Here is a 21,840-nt window from a genome sequence, read left to right as displayed (position 1 = left end):
GTTGGGAGCAAACCTTCAGGTTTTCACAGGAGGAAAGCCATGAAAGCAAGCTAGCCTTTCCTTCCAGTTTGCCTTCCTAATCCTCATGTGGATTACCACCCACATGTAATTATGGCTGTAGATCTATAGCTGCATCTCCAGTACTACAGGATTGCACTCAACGAGGTTTCCTTTAGATGCTTCCTGTGTGCGTGTCTGTGTGCTCAGTCGCTCAGTGGTGTCTGACTCTTTGCGACCGTTTGGTCTGGACTCGGCCAGGGTCCTCTGTCCATGGGACTTTTCAGGCAAGAATACTGAGCTCCTCGAACTTAGCCAATAACTTTATTATGCAGGGGTTTCTAAGGGAAGATCTCCAGGCTGCAGAGGTTCCTTCATAAGTTCTCTTTCTTGTAGAAAAAAGAAAACTCAACGAAGCCTCCAAAGCCGACTTCTCTTTCTCCTAACCATGATGTGCTACCAAAATAAAAAGATTTATTTTGGTAAACGTGGTTTAAAATGAAGGGAATAGTTATCCTAAACTAGACTGCAAGGGTATAGCTTTCCTTGTCTTTTGCCAGCTGCTATGTTCTGGGTTTCTGTTATTCATAATATCTTTATTGGTGTCAGTGGTTTTTCATCTGTATAGTTTTAAATTTTTGTATTAATTTTTAAAGATTGTTTCTATAAGGACCATTTTTAGAGTCTTTATTGAACCTGTTACAATATTGCTTCTGTTTTATGTTTTTGCTTTTTGGATTCCAGGCATGTGTGGTCTCAGTTCCCCAACCAGGGATAAAACCCACACCCTCTGCATTGAAAGGGGAAGTCTTAACCACGGGACGACAGGGAAAGTCCCTTATCTGTATTTTAAAGGAACTACTTAAGTAGAAACATGCACTAGTAAGGAATGGAATATCCCAGGAAGTATTGTTAATTCTATTTCAAAATTCAGATAAGAAGCCTGCCAGAATACCTAAGAGCATAACCATCATTGATAACCTGAAATAGACAGGATTTGCATTGGAAAGATGCCCAAGTTAATACTTTTACAGTCAGACTCAGGTGATCTGCTCAGGGAGAGCTAAACTGGATAGCAGTGAGGTGCCCAGGGTTATCACATATTTTCCACTGACGATCAAAGGCCTACTTACTTACATATTTTTTAGCATGTTCAGGAGAAAATAAATATATAGAGTGAATATCAGCATTTTATTTGATATTAGGTATAGTATACAGACATCTATGACTCAGCTAAAAAGTCAGGCATTTTCAATACCACATAGTACCAGAGAATCAGAATGGTACCTTTTTTAAAGAGACATGAGGAAAATGCTTCTTTAAATCAGACTATTAACCTATTTAATAAGTCTTCACCATGCTCAGAGTACTGCATCCAGGGCCTTGAATGGAAAAGACAGTTTTGCTGGCAAAATACTTAAGCAGTAAAGGGAAGATCATGAAGATATATATAGTATTTATGTGTATGTGTATGTTAAAACACTAGACATCCCCATATCATATTTTTTTAAATTCACGAAATATTTTAGAAGTTTTTCAAGCCCTTAAATAATACCATCTCTTCCACAAGGCACTTGGTTCTTTCCACTTATCCCCAAACTTCATTACTAAAATAAATATTCATTGTACAGCCTCTCCTTGACAGACATTACATTAGAAGTGAGAATTCAAAGGTGAAAGGCCTTGTCTTTTTCTCAGTTGTTGAGTCTTTTTGAGACAATTGGTATATACAAGGATAGTGACATTATAATGAATTGTGCCAACATATGCATGATACATAAAATATGTATTTATATACATAAAACATAGATATATAACATATGCTGTGTGAATACTAAAGAATGAAAAAATTACCTGTGCCCACATCATCAAGGAATGCTCTGTAAAGAAGACTGCATTTGAGTAAAGTGTCAAAGGAACAATAAAATTTTAAAGTTTTCTAGATAGGATTGGTGAACTGAGAATGAGGATGAAGTTTCAAACTTTGGCATTAAAAAAAAAATTGCTGTGGTTGAGACTCCACACTCCCAATGCAGGGGACAAGGTACCAGTTCAATTCCTGGGGAACTAAGATCCCACGTGTGGTGCAGCCAAGAAAACAAAACAAAACAAACAAAAAAATAGCGTGAGCAAAGGCACACAGTTATAAAGCACGCTGGTGGTTAGAGAAACATAGGGGGGATATGGAGGAAGATTGGCATGTGTGCTTAAAAATGTAAGCAGAGTTCAGCTCACTAAAGGCCTTACTTCCTAAGAAATACAGACTTGCATTTCCTGGGTGATGAGCCATGACTGAAGAGTTTTGAGGAGAGGACTGTTATACTCAGGGAAAAGTTTTAAAAAGATTGCTTTGGTTACAACATGCATGATAGATTGAAGAAAAATGATGTGGGAAGAGCAAAACTAATTTAGAATCTGTAAACAAAACTAATCCAAAACTAATTTAAGGTATGGAATCCATAAACAAATCATGAGGGCCAGCCTTTGGAACTGGGGATAAAAGCATGGGGAGGATGGAAAACATTCAAGGAACATTGAAAGACTGACTTGTTGATTACCTTTATTTAGGATGAAGTTAGAAGAGGGAATCAGAGATGACCCTCTAATTTCTGCAATAAAGCTAAAAGGATTATAAATTATTTGCTTAAGTCACCCAATGAATAATTGATAGGGTCAGGTTTTGATTCAGTATTTTCAAACTCCAAAACTAAAGCTACTCCCATTTTTCACCCTGTATCCTGAAAATTAGCCAAGAATTTCATTTCCGAAGATGAGCATCCCTTGGTAGCAAGGGCCATATCTCTAGGCCTGACACATAGTAGGCACTTAATAAATAGCAGTTAAATGAATGAATTAAATTATAGTAGATAAATTCAATCCAGCTATGTTCTTTTGGGCTAAACTGTGCCTCTGACAAAGGGCATTTATATTTAATTAATTGCATGCGTATCTTTAGTCTCTCTTTTAAATTACAAACTCTTTAAAATCATGAACTGTATCTTAATATTTCTCTGTGCTTTATAGCATGTAACATTGTATATTTTCATACAATGTTTTTCATAAATATATCTTTAATTAAATTCTGTACATTTTGAGAATTTATTTCATTTAGTCTCTATAAGATTGGCTTAAAGTAACCACTGTCCTGCAGTGAATTTCTTTTGCAAACATAACTTAGTACCTTTATGATCTTTTACCTTTTTTTGGCTTGAGTACAGCACAAAAAGGCCATTTTCGATGAGAATGTCTTGACCTCATTGTGCTACAAAAGTGCTTATCAGCATAATTTACAAATATACAGAATCCAATTTGTAGAATGTTCTAAAAGCCCTCATCTAACTCCACTCTGCATAGCTCCCAAAACAAATGATTTCTGATTAGAGACAAGAGAACAATGGTGAAGGCCAATAGGCCTAATTAGGAAGTATAAACAATGTATTCATATCAATGTATGACAAAACCCACTGAAATGTTGTGAAGTAATTAGTCTCCAACTAATAAAAAAAAAATAAATAAAATAAAAAAAATAAAATAAACAATGTAATCCCCTGAAATTAATTAAATATTTAAATAAGAAGACAGAGAAGTTCTATGCCAATACCAGTACATTGAATTTAGGCTGCCAGCCTGAAGCATACTTGCCCTGTTCCTGTATCTTGCTCACCTTGCCACTTTAAAACAAACTCAGACAGCTGTTTTTCCAAAGAACTCAGTGTATCATGCAGGATTTTAATTTTTGAGTTATTAAGTGGAGAGGCAGCATCGGAGACTGAAATGAAAGAGGTTCTGGAAGAGATAAAGCAGAGACCTGGAGACATGAATATAGTCCTGAATGAGGAACTTTCCAAATGTCCTTTGATTTCAAAGTCAGAATTGTTCAAAAATGAATGATAATTATGGCTTAAACCACATGAAACTATTACATAATGGGATATTCCATAGATGGAAACTTTCAAAATACAGATTTCGGGAAACAATTCCAAAGATGCCCGGGTATATTTTGATGCTAATGCAAGAATATTTACTATCATTTCACATAGTCCCATATACTTTCAGTTATAAAGACTGATTTCAACATATTGTTAGGTTTTTAATTAGCCTAAGGACCCATATCTGTGTTAGTATGTGTGAAGGGTCATTTAGGTCTCCCTTGAATTTGATTCTCTCTTTAACATCACCCCAGGAAAATGTAGAGAGTGTTTTCTTGTTTGCTCTTAGTTGGTGGTTCAAATGCAGCTGAAAGCAGGGATGAGGGGGAGGCATTGTTTGGGAATCTATCAGCCTCATCACTGAGAATGCTGACCTTGGAGTTCTAGCCCAGGATAGAATCAAGGCTTTGCCATTTATTACCTGTGTGATGTCAAGCAAGTTACTTAACCTCTCTATTCACAGTATCCTCATGTATAAACCGAAGATAAACAGTACCTAGTTCATCAGTTTATTATTAGTATTTCATGAACTCATATAGGAAGCATTAATATGGAGCTAGGTACACAGCAAAGATTCATGAAAGATAGTGCTAATATTTTTATTAATTGTCATCATGTCATCATCATTACCACCACTAGCATTATCAAATCCCTAAGACTTGGACTTGCAAAATTCACATAAGCTGTATTAAACAAGTTATCTGAAGAAGTCCTAAGTAGAAAGAATGTCTTGCAAATCAAAGCCGTAAGGCAGGATATGAAAGTCTCTTAACTAAAGAAAATAAGAAAAGTCCTTCTAAATTCAAAAAGAGAGCTATAATAATAATAATAAAGAGAGCTATAAGGTGAAATGGCAACCTACTCCAGTATTCATGCCTGGGAAATCCCATGGACAGAGAAGCCTGGCAGGCTACCATCCAAAGAGTCAGACAAAATTTAGCAACTAAACAACATAGGTGAGTATAAAGTGTAATATAAAATTATCTACTCAATTGGATTACTCTACATAAGAAATTATTTATAAGGGATGAAAGGTTTCCACATGAAGCCTGGTAAAAGGAGAACCAAGAGAAACATTTTGGTGATTATCCACACCTACTGAGCAGGACAAAAAGCTACAGGACCCAGCACAAATGAATCATTAAGAGAGAGTCATTAAGAGAGGGTAGTCACAGAGAGCTAGTTTTCTTCATTTCTGCCTGAAGTGCTTCTCAGAATGAATTCAAATGATGAGCACATATACAGTATGGCTTATGTACCAGGTACTGTTACAAGCACTTTCTACACTGCACTAGGTCATCTCATCCTCCAAACAACATCCTGAAGTAGTTACTACTATTATCCCCTTTTATTCAGATGAGGCAACTGAGACACACAGAGGATAAGCAACTTGCCCAGGATCCCAGCTAGTTAGTAGCAAAGCCCATATGTGAACCGAGGTAGTATCATAAACATCACTATATTGTCTCCCAAAGCTCTGACCACGTGTGTCATTTCCTTTGTATTGAATTTGTTTGGACCAAGAGGTATTTTGATGGCTGCTTTGACCTCACTGCTATGTTTATATGAGGAAGGAGGTAACCAGGGTAGCAGATATCCATGTAATTTCTGGTCCCATACTCAATGAAAACTTTGGCAAACTGGCTTATATGTGTCTCTTGAGAGTTCCAATAATGCTAATCAGTCATGTTGACACTGATTGAACTGATAATATTGACTCACTGGACCTCCTAAACTGAGAACTCAAGTGATACTGGCAGCTTGTGAAATCCTGCCATCCAGCCTTCTCAGGGAACATTTCTATCACTTTAATTTCCCCATTTAGCTTTTAATATGTTTACAAGCAATCACCATCTAAACTGCTTTATATCAATAACTTTTTATAATATATATTTGCATTACATCATGAATCATGGAATGGAAATTTACAGATATCAAATCACAGATATCTCTGATACTCATTTTCAATAAACTTTAACCTTGACATGCTTTCTGCTTATAATTTCCAAAATGATAATTTCCAAAATAATTTCCAAATGATTTTTCATTGTAGTGAGAGCCTTTGTTAAGAAACATAGCTTAAACAATGAAAACTGCTACAGAATACTGTAACATGATACTGAATTTATTGAAAAGGAGGAGGAAATAAGAGCAGACTAAGCAAATAAAAGCAAATAAAAGATGACTTAGAAAGGAAAACAGTTCTACTTGGTGTACACCCTGGGGAGCCAGGCACTCTGCCTAGTGGCTAGGACTGGATGTGCTATTGCTCCAATCTAGCTATCAAGGAATAAGTAACACGGGACCTATTTCTCAAGCACACATCCCTGTAAATGCCAAGTAATGCTCATGAAATATTTCTGATGAGGTCATAAAGAACAGCAGCTAAACTTACTTTGGGAGGATTAGAAAACCAAAAGTTAAATGAACGAATGAATGCATGGATAGGTGGACAGATGGAAGAACAGAGGAAGGAAAGAATTAATTAATTAAATGCTGATACTTTATAAGGTAATCATGTGTGTGTGTCTGTGTTAGTCGCTCAGTCATGCCCAACTCTTTGCAGCCCCATGGACTGTAGCCTGCCAGGCTCCTCTGTCCATGCGATTCTCCAGGCAAGAATACTGGAGTGGGTAGCCATTTTCTTCTCCAGGGGATATTCTCGATCCAGGTGTGGAACCCAGGTCTCCTGCATTGCAGGCAAATTCTTTACCATCTGAGTCACAAAGGAAGCCCAGGCAACCACGTTGCATATCTAACAATCAGGTCCTCAATCATTTATGTCTAAATCCTCCTTTTCATGTATTATAAAGTTCATTGATTTTGTTCAATACACAATTCTTCTAAATATTTATGAAGTATTTAAACACAGCATTCCAATAAGATGACAGCATTGACTTGCCTTTGTGTGTTTTACTTGAGTCTCTACTCTTCAATTTGCCATTTCTTAACTTTTCTTCTTTTCATTTCTAAAGGAGTTTTTCATCTTGAAGCGTGAGCCTGAAACAGAAGTACAGAATTGTTGATCAGTAAAAACCAATTGACTAGAATTGATGACAAATGTTTTCTGCAATATCTGTTTTCCAACATGTATTTTAAGATCCTTTTGTCTGTAAATGCTTGCCCTGACAGTCATATTCTTAGGCGTATTTTAGTATCAAATTTCTGACACTGAACCCAAGATTTCATTCATTTTAGGATGGTCATTCCTTACTCTCAGCATATACTGACTCATATGATCTGTTTTGCCAAAAATATTATCCAAAAAACTCATTTATTTCTCCCTTTTCACTTCATTATCTTTAATAAAGTGGCATTATGTAAAAACTTGCCTTAAGAAAGCAATGACACTAAGGCTATTTTGGAATTTAAGCTAGGAACAAAGAAATATGGTTAACCTTTTACATTTCCTAATATTTAATTTCAAAATATTCTCCCTCCAGTGAAAAATTAAAATTAGGCACTCACAGGCTAGCACCTTTAGGAAATAAAAAATGTGAGACTGAATTTTTCAAATATGTGTCTTGTCTGCTTCTAAGCAAAAATAAGTGGTCTCTGTATCTGTTCAGTATTTGAGCTGCTTGCCACAGCTTAAGTGTCCATTGACATTTCTGTCTCCCTCAGAGTGTAACTTTCTCAAAGGTAGTTAACCTGGCTTTTGTGTCAAACTTGAGATTGAATTATTGGTCAGCTGTACACACAGCTACACTTTTGTGACCACGATTACTCTTTTCTTTTTGCCTTGCCATGCGCAGCATGCTGGATCTTAGTTCCTAACCAGGAATCCAACCCATGCCCCTGGAAGTGGAAGAGTGGCATCCTAACCGCTGGACTCCCAGAAAATCCCTCACCCACTATTATCACTGCATTTTACCAAGGACAGAACCACAGCCCCAGAGAAGACAATGGCAACCCGCTCCAGTCCTCTTGCCTAGAAAATCCCATGGGCAGAGGAGCCTGGTAGGCTGCAGTCCATGGGGTTGCTAGGAGTCAGACACGACTGAACGACTTCACTTTCACTTTTCACTTTCATGCATTGGAGAAGGAAATGGCAACCCACTCCAGTGTTCTTGCCTGGAGAATCCCAGGGGAGCCTGGTGGGCTGCCGTCTGTGGGGTCGCACAGAGTCGGACATGACTGAAGCGACTTAGCAGCAGCAGCAGCAGCATAACCACAGCCCAGAGTAGTTTAATAACATACCCAACTAGTTGGTGGGAAAAACAAAATCTGAATTCAAGTCTGTCTTATTTGGAAGCATGTGTTCTTTCATTCCATTACACAAGAACAATTTCTGTTTTAATTGCTTTGATTACCCATCAACATTTCAATTGCTTCTTTTTTTTTCTTTTGGTAATGTTCTGACTTTCATAGCTACCTCTATTTGGAACAATATTCAATTATGCCATTGAATGCACTTGTAATGGCAACTGATCAATCTCATACTTTTCAAGAGTAGGAAGAGGTATGTGTTTGTAATATCTCTTGTAACATTATAATTTTTTGGTAATGTCTCACTAACTGTAGAATAAAAGAGGTAATATTGGAGAATGTTTAGAAGTATGGGCTCTAAAGTTAGACTTTGTATTGTTTACATTTTAAAATTTTCTGTACATTATGATGTTTGACATCTTTTCATTATTTTTTATTGGAAGTATTTACAATATTATGTTTGTTTTAGGTGTACAACATAGTGATTCAGTATTTTTGCAGATTATACAGGATTATAAATTATTACAAGATAATGGTAAAAATTCTCTGTGCTATATAGTATATTGCTAATTTATTTATATATAGAAGTTTATATCTATTAATCCCATAGCCCTAATTTGTTCCTCTCTACTTCCCTCTCCCCTTTGGTAATCACAAGTTTGTTCTCTAGACATGTGACTTTGTTTCTGTTTTGCATATACATTCATTTGTATTATTTTTTACCTTCCACATATAACTGACATCAGTTTTTGTCTTTGATGTTTAACACCTTCAGAACATTTCTGGCTGGGGAGAGATGGTACCTCCTCAGGCTAGCCAGTACTTAGAAGTACATTGCTGAAACAAGTAAAAGAAAATCTAAATAAAATGAACAATACCCTGTATTCATAGATTGTTAAAATGGCAGTACTCACCATCTGATCTACAGATTCAACACAATTCCCATCAGAACTCCAACTGACTTCTTTACAAAAATTGGCAAACTCATCCTAAAATCATATGGAAATGTGAGAGACCCAGAATAACCAAAATGGTTTTGAAAAAGAGTGAAGTTGGAAGACTCACACTTCCTTATTTCAAAACTTATTAGAAAGCTATGCAGTAATCAAAACAGTGTGGTACTGGCATAAGAACAGATGTGAATGAAACCAAATCTAGAGTCCAGAAATAAAGCCTCACATTTATGTTGACTTGATATTAGACAGAAGTGTCAAAGTGATTCAAAATTTTCATCAAATTGTGTTGATCAATATTTCTATCAAATGGTGTTGAGATAACTGAATATCTACATGCAAAGGAATGAAGCTGGACTTCTACCATACTACATTCAAAAACTAACTCAAAGTGGATCTCAAAGATAAGATCTAACACTATAAAATTTTATGAGAAAACAAAGGTGTATGTCTTCAGGATACTGGATTAATGCTTCCTTAGATATTTTGTCAAAAGCACACACACACAAAAATAAGTTGTATGTCATCAAAAACAAACACTTTTTGATGCAAAGGTTACCATCAAGAAAGTTAAGACAACCCAAAGAATGGGAGAAAATATTTTTAAATCATACATCTGATGACACATACCTAGAATATATGATTAACTCTTACAATTCAGTAATAAAAATACCAAATATTCCAATTAAAAATGGACAAAGGAACTGCACAGAATTTCTCCCAAGAATATATACAGATGGTCAATAAGTACATGAAGACATGCCTAATACCGTTATTCATTAGGAAAATATAGATCAAAACCACAATGAGATACCACTTAAAAGATAAGGAATGCCATGATACAGTTACAAAGATAAACAATAAGAAGTGTTGGCAAGCTGTGCAAAACTTGGAACCCTCACAGATTACTGCTATGTATGTAAAATGGTGCAGCCAATTTGAAAAATAGCCTGGCAGGCCCTTAAAGGGTTAAATATCAAGTTATATTACCCAGCAATTCCACTCCTAGGTATAAACTTGGGTATGAATACACATGATACCAAAGGAACTTATACATGAGTGTTGCAGCGGCAATATTCATAAAAGCCAAAAAAGTGAAAATAATCCCAATACCCAGTGTTCATTACCAGATGAAAGATTAAATGAAATGTGATATGTGCATACAGTGGGCTTCCCTGGTGGCTCAGTGGTAAAGAAACCGCCTGCCACTGCAGGAGATGCAGGAGATTTGGGCTCATCCCCTGGGTCGGGAAGATCCCCTGAAGGAGGAAGTGGCAACCCACTCCAGTATTCTTGCCTGGGAGAGCCCATGGATGGAGGAGCCTGGCAGGCTACAGACCATGGAGTTGCAAAGAGTCAGACACAATTGAGTGGCTGAGCACATACACGCTCATATAATATTTTATATGTCCATATATTATCTTATGATTTGGTAATACAAAGGGATGCAATACTAATCCATGCTATAGCATGGATGAACCTTGTCAAAGAAATCAGTCACAAAGCACCACATATTTACTGTGTGCTCCCACTGATATGAAATGTCCAGAATAGGCAAATCTACAGGGACAGAGAGTAGATTAGTGGTCTCCTAGGGCTGGTGGGAAAGCAGGTGGCAGGTAACTGGGGGGAAGAGCTTGGACAGGGGAAGGTGCAGGCAGAAATAGGGTGGATGAATGATGAGTGACTGCTGATGGGATTTCTCTTAGGGGTGATAAAAATGTTCTAAAATTCATTGTGCTGATGGTTGCCCACTCTGTTGAATGTTCTAAAAAGCATTCAGTCGTACACTTTTAATTGGTGAATTGTTTTATGTGAATATTGAATTTCTTTCAATAAAGATGTTTTTAAGGAATTAGCAGTAATTGTTATATTATGTCCTGGGGTCTTCTTGGATTCTTGTTTTCGTTCATTTGTGTGTGATGGAAAAAAAAAGGTGATTATAAAGCAACACTCACAGTTATAAACAGATCCTTTATTTGATGAGCAGCATGATGGGCTAAAACTGCAGGTTTAAAAACCAAAGGGAATTAAATCACTTTGTATTAAGTTTGAGACTTCAAGCATCTGTGTGGATTCAGGAAAGAGGAGACACTTGACCAGGCCAGAGAGAGGCAAAGATGCAGCATAGGGAAAAAGAAGAATTACAGCTATATTGAGCTGCTTTGCTTTTTGATGCAATAGACGAGAATATGCATATGTTCATTTAAGTAGAAAATATCCAGCAGAACCATTTCTTTCTCACTGGGCTCTGGGACCTGTTTTGAGAGTCTATCTGGAGGGTAGCTGCCACCTCATCTGAAGTACTGATGGAGCTTTCCTGTTGGAGAAGGATAATTAGAAGTCCTTTTTGGTTTCTTTCCTTCTGGAGGTTAAGAATCACAATTTTTAGGGAATTCCTTGGTGGTTGAGTGACTAAGACTCCATGCTCCCAGTTCAGGTGGCCTGGGTTCTATCTCTGATCAGGGAAGTAGATTGCACAAGCCACAGCTAAGAGTTTGCATGCCACAACTAAAGATCTCATACACTGCAACAAAGACCAACACAGCCAAATAAATAAAATATTAAAAAAAAGAATTACTATTTTTAAAATTCTGATTTTCTACCTTTCAGCACTTAAGTCTTAATGCTGCGAATATTCTGCAACTTGTCTTTCTTTTTCACCAAAGTGAAGCTATTGAGAATTATCCCTGATGATGTGTGTTTACAGGACAATGATTTTCACTGCTCTGTGTATTCTGTGGTATGAATATAGCATAATTCATTTATCCACTACCCCATTCTAAGTTTTTACTGATGCAAACAATGTTACAATAAAATTCTTGTCCATGTCTGATTTTTTCCATAGCCTAAAATTTCTCCAGGGCATAAACCTAGGAAAGAAATTGCTTGGTCATAAGGATACACATATTTGAATTCATGGGACATGGTTACATTACTCTCCAAAGCGGCTGTATAAATTTATAGTCCTTCCCACAACTTTTGAGAGTCCCTTTCCCTGAATTCTCACTCATACCACAGGGGTAATCCTATAAAAGGTGTGGGTCTCCGTTCCAACTCTCCCTACATTGGTATTAAATTCAAGCCCCTATATTAAAAGTGATAAATACCTCCAGGCAGTCAGTGTCAGCTCGCCAGTTCACTGTCCTGATTTTCAGTTCCTTCTTCATTTCTGGCCCAAGGCAATTTCCCTTTCTTAGCAGTTCAGCCATGCATTTATAAGGATGTTAGTTATAATTTATTGAGCAATCCTTGGTGTTTGTAGCTGGAGGGTTTTCAAGCTATCTGTACTGCCAGACCTTTAAATGCCTGACAGCGTTTTCAGCACCTGAGCAATCTTTAAACACACCCCAGATGTTGGATACCATAAAGGAAGTAAGTGCAATCAAATTAGCCACTACAATGAGCTATTAAACTCTCTCCACGTGTATTCATTAGTTACTATGCTGCCACACACGGGAATCTGCAGCTTATCTGAGGTTGAATCTCAACTAGTTTCTTACTAGCTGTGTGACCTTGGACAATGTACTTCACCTTTCTGAATCACAATTTCTTCATCTATAGGACAAGGATGTAAATCATAGAATCTGACTTGTATGACTGGTATAAAATGTCAATCAGTTACTACTTATAAAAATACTTAGAACTGTATCTGATGTACAGTGTGTGCTATGTAATCATGTGATATATGGAGGAATAAATATTAGACATTTATTTTTGTACTACCTCTGAATATTTTTTAAAAAATGATCTCCCCTAAAATTGCCAGCATGGACAATCTAATGTTGGCAGCATGATAGCACTACTTCTCAACTTTAATGATACTAATGATAAATGGATTTTACCTAGAAGCCTCTCTGTGCTCCATAATACAAGCAAAATAATTGTTGCCCATTGTGGGCCAGCCAAGTGGTTATACAGGTTAGGAGAAAGGATGTTAAATAGGCCCTTCAGCTGTTTTTAGGATTAAAGAGGCATTCTGAGCAAAAAAAAAAAAAAAAAAAGAAACAATTTCCAAAAGCTTTTTCTTTGTCTAGAGTAGTCACTTTTAGTGTATGAAGATGTTCAGGGTATGAGAAACAATGTCTCAGGATTTGACTCTGCACAGGAATGGAAAATTAGGACCAAGTCTGTATGACACACCTTTTATCCTGCTCTTATGTCATGTGTGGTCTTTATCCTCTGACCACCCTTTTCAGGCCATACACAAGTCACAACATGTTTATTACACTTAGTAGTCATACCATACTCTCCTGTGCTCAGTCGTGTCCAACTCTTTGCGATCCCATGAACTGTAGCCAACTAAGTTCCTCTGTCCATGAGAGTTCTCAGGCAAGAAAACTGAGTGGGTTGCTATTTCCTTCTCCAGAGGATCTTCCCAACCCAGGGACTGAACCTGCATCTCCTGCATTGGCAGGAAGATTCTTTACCAGTGTGAGGCACCAGCAAAGCCTACTATCATAATTTACATTAGATCAGACTTTATCTTTCACCAACTTCTATTTGTCCCACCCCCCTGACTCTGGCAACCACCCTTATACTTCTGTTTCTATGAGTCTGACTTTCTTTTTACATTCAACATATAGGTGACATCAAAACAGTATTTATCTTTAAGCAGTATTTATCTTTCTGTGTCTGGCTTACTTCACTTAGCATAATGCCCTTAAGGTCCATTCATGTTGTTGCAAACAGCAGAATTTCCTTCTTTTTCATAATATATTAGTATATTAGGGAGTACATATAAATTTAAAAAAAAAGGTTTGCTAACAAGTAGCCTACAAAGATCTCCATTTGCTTTCTCTGATTTCTTACTTACCTCCATGAGGTAAGTGATCTCTGTAACTTTCTGGAACTCCACTGACATTCCTTTGGTGGGCTTCCCCATTTGCTCAGTGGTGAAAGAATCTGCCTGCAGTGCACGAGACATTCAGGAGACCCAGATTTGATCCCTGAGTCAGAAAGATCCCTTGGAGAAGGAAATGGCAACCACCTTCAGTATTCTTGTCTAGAAAATCCCACGGACAGAGGAGGCCAGCGGGCTATAGTCCAGAGGGTCGCAAAGAGTCAGACACGACTGAGCGACTAAACAACAACAGCAACAAAGTAGTCAAAGACCTAATTAAACCTAAAATACATCTTTAAGTCCTTTCAAGAAACATAACCTTAAAAGACAGAATGTAGATCAGATAATAGCTAGAAAAAAAAAAGATGTAAGGTTAACGAAGACTTCATTTTTCGGGTAGAAGAATTTATTTTTAATTCTGAAGAAAAGAATGTTTAAGATAAATAATTGCAAACATATATTTACACTAAATTAAACCATGCAAATTTAAATACATAAATAATTTTAAGGTAAAATAGTAATTTTTAAACTCAAATTTTATTTATTTTTTATTTTTTTTCATTTATTTTTATTAGTAGGAGGCTAATTACTTTACAATATTGTAGTGGTTTTTGCCATACATTGACATGAATCAGCCATGGATTTACATGTGTTCCCCATCCCGATCCCCCCTCCTGCCTCCCTCCCCATCCTATCCCTCTGGGTCTTCCCAGTGCACCAGCCCTGAGCACTTGTCTCATGCATCCAACCTGGGCTGGTGACCTGTTTCACCCTTGACAGTATACTTGTTTCAATGCTGTTCTCTCAGAACATCCCACCCTCGCCTTCTCCCACAGAGTCCAAAAGTCTGTTCTGTACACCTGTGTCTCTTTTTCTGTTTTGCATATAGGGTTATCATTACCATCTTTTTAAATTCCATATATATGCGTTAGTATACTGTATTGGTCTTTATCTTTCTGGCTTACTTCACTCTGTATAATGGGCTCCAGTTTCATCCATCTCATTAGAACTGATTCAAATGAATTCTTTTTAATGGCTGAGTAATATTCCATGGTGTATAGGTACCACAGCTTCCTTATCCATTTGTCTGCTGATGGGCATCTAGGTTGCTTCCATGTCCTGGCTATTATAAACAGTGCTGCGATGAACATTGGGGTGCACGTGTCTCTTTCAGATCTGGTTTCCTCGGTGTGTATGCCCAGAAGTGGGATTGCTGGGTCATATGGCAGTTCTATTTCCAGTTTTTTAAGGAATCTCCACACTGTTCTCCATAGTGGCTGTACTAGTTTGCATTCCCACCAACAGTGTAAGAGGGTTCCCTTTTCTCCACACCCTCTCCAGCATTTATTGCTTGTAGACTTTTGGATAGCAGCCATCCTGACTGGCGTGGAACGGTACCTCATTGTGGTTTTGATTTGCATTTCTCTGATAATGAGTGATGTGGAGCATCTTTTCATGTGTTTGTTAGCCATCTGTATGTCTTCTCTGGAGAAATGTCTGTTTAGTTCTTTGGCCCATTTCTTGATTGGGTCATTTATTTTTCCAGAATTGAGCTGTAGGAGTTGCTTGTATATTTTTGAGATTAATCCTTTGTCTGCTGCTTCGTTTCCTATTATTTTCTCCCAATCTGAAGGCTGTCTTTTCACCTTGCTTATAGTTTCCTTTGTTGTGCAAAAGCTTTTAAGTTTAATTAGGTCCCATTTGTTTATTTTTGTTTTTATTTCCAATATTCTGGGAGGTGGGTCATAGAGGATCCTGCTGTGATTTATGTCAGAGAGTGTTTTGCCTATGTCCTCCTCTAGGAGTTTTATAGTTTCTGGCCTTACATTTAGATCTTTAATCCATTTTGAGTTTATTTTTGTGTATGGTGTTCGAAAGTGTTCTAGTTTCATTCTTTTACAAGTGGTTGACCAGCTTTCCCAGCACCACTTGTTAAAGAGTTTGTCTTTTTTCCATTGTATATCCTTGCCTCCTTTGTCAGAGATAAGGTGTCCATAGGTCCGTGGATTCATCTCTGGGCTTTCTATTCTGTTCCTTTGATCTATATTTCTGTCTTTGTGCCAGTACCATACTGTCTTGATGACTGTGGCTTTGTAGTAGAGCCTGAAGTCAGGCAGGTTGATTCCTCCAGTTCCATTCTTCTTTCTCAAGATTGCTTTGGCTATTCGAGGTTTTTTTGTATTTCTATACAAATTGTGAAATTTAAATTCAAATTTTAGAAATGAGGGAAGAGGTTACTAAGCAGTCAACAGCAAACAAAAAACAAAAAAAGTCATGGAGACAATAAATAAATATGAAGAACTATTGGAATCTCATTTTGACTCTACTGAAGGGTACACAAAGGAGAACAGCAGTAAATTACCTAGAAAATATGTTTTATGGGTAGAGCACAGAAAACATTAAATGTCAATGTAAGAAATTCAGGCTTTATTTTGTAGGTGATAAGGCAGAAGTGATGTTTCTGAGCTTGGGGTGACCTGCTCAAAGCTGTGTTTGATGGAAATCAATCCAGTAATGGCTTATGTCCATGACATATTTTGTTAGCTCTATACAGAACACAATAAAGGAAGTTTTACGATTATTTCTTCTAAGGAAATTCAATATTCCCAAAAAATTTCTCTTATTTTTGTATTATTCATATTTCCAGTACTCTTGGTAAATTTCCTGCGTGCAGAGAGCTCTAGAAAACATCACTAAGTTTTCTTATACACCAAAAAATAAATACATAAATTCATTGGAAAATGTGCATTGCCTCACTAAAGTTTATACTCATAAATTTCTGGTTAATAAGTTTAACGCCTCCATAGCCAGTTCCCATGGAGAGAAACATTAAGATTCTTATATTTTATAATAAGAATTTGAGCTACAGGGATGAATTTTCTCAGCAAAGAGTCATTGGAGTGATAGCATTCTATAATATTGCTACAAATTAAATTTTATTTTCCCATCTGTTTATCAGAAAGTCAAATAACTTTATATGACTTACAATAAATTGTTCAAAAAGCTGTCTTCTGATCTCTTCTTCACCTCTGACTGACTTGTGTTTCCAAGAGAGAAGATGTTCAAGTCACTTTCTTCTTATATTTACTATTATATTCCTAAATTATAATGCATATTATTGCTTTTTGACTTGAGGACTTCATTTTCTTCTGTACCCATTCCTCCATTCATCTAGTCATTTTTGGTTAATAATAATTCAATTTGATATTAATACTGTCATGTAATAATCACAGCTGAACCATGTAGTCATTGGTGAAGGAAACATTTCCTTGTATAACTTTTTGCTTCCCTGGCTTCAATCAATGCCTTATATATATTTATTTCTGATGTACCTTCCACTCATTTGTGTAGTGTAGACAAGCTGAATAAAGGTTCTGAAGGAACCCATCCTTTTTCAAAATGACATATTTTTACAATGTATTAACAGAGAGAGTTGTCAATGGAAGATTGCAAATATCCCATTGAACAGTATCTTTGGGCAAGCCACAGGGTAGTTTGCATTCTTCATTTTATGTTTGTTTCTTCAGTCTGCCTTATTTAATTTGGCTCTTGATCCCCAAAATGAGATGTATGGAGACCTGTGTTCCATCCCTGGGTTGGGAAGATCCCTTGGAGAAGGGAAAGGCTATCCACTCCAGTATTCTGGCCTGGAGAATTCCATGGATTATACAGTCCATGGGGTCACAAAGAGTTGGACACAACTGAGCGACTTTCACTCACGCACATGCTGCTCTCATCACAGCCACTGAACTACTATTTATTATTATGAACAGTATAATAACAGTGAGATCATTCAGTAGCCCTGTCTCTTGTTTCTGCCCTTCTTCCACACATTGGATCAACTATTATATCAGGAGGGTGTGGGGAACACAGCCTGAGCATCCACTGGCAAGAGAAAAGCTGAGAGCTGTAGATTCAAAATGTGTGATATTTCTTTGGTGGAGATGCCTCTCAATGCAAAACCCATGGTGATTTCATTATCATGAATATTCAAAAGAACCTCCACAGCAAAATCGATTGTCAGGCTTCCACTTAAAATAATCTTTTTTTCTTTTTTTTAAAAATTTATTTTTAAATGCCAAAAACATTTTGTATTGGGGTGTAGCCAATTAACAATGTTGTCATAGTTTCACGTGAACAGTAAAGGGAACCAGCCATACATATAGATGTATCCATTCTACCCTAGTCAGTCCTAAAGGAAATCAACCCTGAATATTCACTGGAAGGACTAATGCTGAAGCTGAAGCTTCAATTATTTTGGCCACCTGATGCAAAGACCTGACTCATTTGAAAAGACTCTGAGGGTGGAACAGATTGAGGGATGACAGAGGAATAGATACTTGAGTGGTGTCACTGGCTCAATGGACATGAGTTTCAGCAAATTCCGGGAAATGATGAAGTAGAAGGAAGCCTGACGTGCTGCAGTCCACGGGGTCACAAAGAGTCGGACACAACTGAGTGACTGAACAAAAATAACATTCTCCCCCCAAACCTGCCTCCCACCCAGGCTGGCACATATCACTGAGCAGAGTTCCATGTGCTATACAATAGGATTTTGTTGGTTATCTACTTTAAATATAGCAGTGTGCCTATGACCTTCCCAAACTTAAAATAATCTTGAACAAAATCTTTTGTGGTTGCATTGAGGTAAAGCTATGTTTCCCTCCTCCTGTGTTGGATGGGACTCTAAACTCAGTCGTTGAGAATCAATTTCTTCTTTTGAACTTCCATCAGTCTCATATTTGCAAGGTGCCAAATCATCACCTACTATTGTTGGCATCTCCTCTTTGATGGCTGGGTTTTCATACTAGTCTAAGATATGAATCTATGGCATTGTTAGTGAATTGCTTTTAACATATTTCTCAACTATATCTTGTCTCCTCGTCGATTACTGATCTTCCTTTTACTTGAATTCTGATTTATCTTTTTGCACTTTTTTTCCCCCTTTAAACAGGTGGCAACTTTCCCTACTTTCAAAAGGTCTGAGTGCAGGCGTTTCCCAGTCAATTCTTCAAAATGCTTTAGAATTTCCTTTTTTAAAAACCTTTGAACTAGATCTTTAAACTCCTGAACCACCACAAGTAAGTTATCAACTGATCTCAGACAATGAACCTGAACCAGACTTTCCACTGAAATATCAAAATGCATCTTCTCTGGTCTTGGCTGATTTTGCATGATGACCTGAATTTCTCTCTCACTTTTATCTGCCCCTGTTTGTTCAAAACCAGTTAGTACATTTCAGTTCAGTTCAGATGCTCAGTCATGTCCGACTCTTTGCAACACCATGAACGGCAGCACGCCAGGCCTCCCTGTCCATCACCAACTCCCAGAGTCTACACAAACTCGTGTCCATTGAATCGGTGATGCCATCAAACCATCTCATCCTCTGGCATCCCCTTCTCCTCCTGCTCTCAATCTTTCCCAGCATCAGGGTCTTTTCAAATAAATCAGCTCTTTGCATCAGGTGGCCAAAGCATTAGAGTTTCAGCTTCAACATCAGTCCTTCCAATGAACACTCAGGATTGATGTCCTTTAGGATGGACTGGTTGGATCTCCTTGCAGTCCAAGGGACTTTCAAGAGTCTTCTCCAACACCACAGTTCAAAAGCATCGTTCTTCGGTGCTCATCTTTCTTTATAGTCCAACTCTCACATCCATACATGATTACTGGAAAAACCATAGCTTTGACTAGATGGAGCTTTGTTGACAAAGTAATGTCTCTGCTTTTTAATATGCTGTCTAGGTTGGTCATAACTTTCCTTCCAAGGAGTCAGTGTCTTTTAATTTCATGGCTGCAATCACCATCTGCAGTGACTTTGGAGCCCCCAGAAAACTAAAGTCAGCCACTGTTTCCCCATCTATTTGCCATGAAGTGATGGGACCAGATGCCATGATCTTAGTTTTCTGAATGTTGAGCTTTAAGCCAACTTTTTCACTCCCCTCTTTCCCTTTCATCAAGAGGCTCTTTAGTTCTTCTTCACTTTCTGCCATAAGGGTGGTGTTATCTGCATATCTGAGGTTATTGATATTTCTCCCGGCAATCTTGATTCCAGCTGTGCTTCATCCAGCCCAGCATTTCTCATGATGTACTCTGCATATAAGTTAAATAAGCAGGGTGACAATATACAGCCTTGATGTACTCCTTTTCCTATTTGGAACCAGTCTGTTGTTCCATGTCCAGTTCTAACTGTTGCTTCCTGACTTGCGTACAGGTTTCTCAAGAGGCAGGTCAGATGGTCTGGTATTCTCATCTCCTTCAGGATTTTCCACAGTTTATTGTGATCCACACAGTCAAAGGCTTTAGCATAGTCAATAAAGCAGAAATAGATGTTTTTCTGGAACTCTCTTGCTTTTTTGATGATCCAGTGGATGTTGGCAATTTGATCTCTAGTTCCTCTGCCTTTTCTAAAGCCAGCTTGAACATCTGGATGTTCATGGTTCGCGTATTGCTGAGGCCTGGCTTGGAGAACTTTGAGCGTTACTTTACTAGTATGTGAGATGAGTGCAACTGTGCGGTAGTTTGAGCATTCTTTGGCATTGCCTTTCTTTGGGACTGGAATGAAAACTGGCCTTTTCCAGTCCTGTGGCCACTGCTGAGTTTTCCAAATTTGCTGGCATATTGAGTGCAGCACTTTCCCAGCATCATCTTTCAGGATTTGAAATAGCTCAACTGGAATTCCATCACCTCCACTAGCTTTGTTTGTAGTGATGCTTCCTAAGGCCCACTTGACTTCACATTCCAAGATGTCTGGCTCTAGGTAAGTGATCACACTATTGTGATTATCTGGATCGTGAAGATCTTTTTTGTACAGTTCTTCTGTGTATTCTTGCTACCTCTTCTTAATATCTTCTGCTTCTGTTAGGTCCATAACATTTCTGTCCTTTATCGAACCCATCTTTGAGTGAAATGTTCCCTTGGTATCTCTTAATTTTCTTGAAGAGATCTCTAGTCTTTCCCATTCTATTGTTTTCCTCTATTTCTTTGCACTGATCACTGAGGAAGGCTTTCTTATCTCTCCTTGCTATTGGCTCTAATAGTGACTTGGAGAGACTCACACTCATTTCTGAAACCATTTTCTGTTGCTTGAATAGGTCTCTGATTTCCATGAAAGTTCACATCCAGGAGTTGGTTAGTGGCTTTTCGAATGTCATACATGTTGGCCATGCTTCTAAGATCCCTTGTATAGTCTTAGCCACCAGCACAGACCCTTCCAGCCCTGTCATTCCTGCAGGCCCAAGGTACCCAAATGCTATGCTTTCTCTTTTCTCTAAAGATGTTGACTATAGCACTTGAGATTTTGAAAAAAAATTTTAATCAAACTTTTGAAATATATAGCAAAACTGAATTTTAGAGTAAAATGCCAATATATCCACCACAGAGATTTTTGGATTAACTTTAACCCTTGCTTTTTCACGTATTTATTCTTACTTTGATAAATCATATGTTTTTATGCATTTCACAGTAAGTTGCAAACAAGTGTATACAATTCAATTACTGGGGTACTTGAATTTAGCATTCCTGCCCTGTTGCTATTGTTCAGTTGCTTAGTCATGTCTGACTCTGAGACCCCATGGACTGCAGCATGCCAGGCTTCCCTGTCCTTTACCATCTCCCAGAGCTTCCTCAAACTCATGTCCATCAAGTCGGTGATGCCATCCAACCATCTTGTCCTCTGTTGTCCTCTTCTCCTCCTGCCCTCAATCTCTCCCAGCATCAGGGTCTTTTCAAATAAGTCAGGTCTTTGCATCAGGTGGCCAAAGTATTGGAGTTTCAGCTTTAGCCATCAATCCTTCCAATGAATACTCAGGACTGATTTCCTTTAGGATGGACTAGTTGGATATCCTTGCAGTCCAAGGGACTCTCAGAGTCTTCTCCAACACCACAGTTCAAAAGCATCAACTCTTTGGGT

At 37.7% G+C, this 21,840-nt stretch overlaps 1 pseudogene; it reads right to left on the bottom strand.

Moving 5' to 3' along the window:
- Positions 1–18,520: 18,520 nt before the first annotated feature.
- Positions 18,521–21,086, bottom strand: LOC133042202 (tRNA (guanine(6)-N2)-methyltransferase THUMP3-like; annotated as a pseudogene).
- Positions 21,087–21,840: the final 754 nt, after the last annotated feature.

The sequence above is a fragment of the Dama dama genome, chromosome 21 (assembly GCF_033118175.1).
Source record: "Dama dama isolate Ldn47 chromosome 21, ASM3311817v1, whole genome shotgun sequence".
Taxonomy (NCBI): domain Eukaryota; kingdom Metazoa; phylum Chordata; class Mammalia; order Artiodactyla; family Cervidae; genus Dama; species Dama dama.
This window is presented reverse-complemented; position numbering and strand designations above follow the sequence as displayed.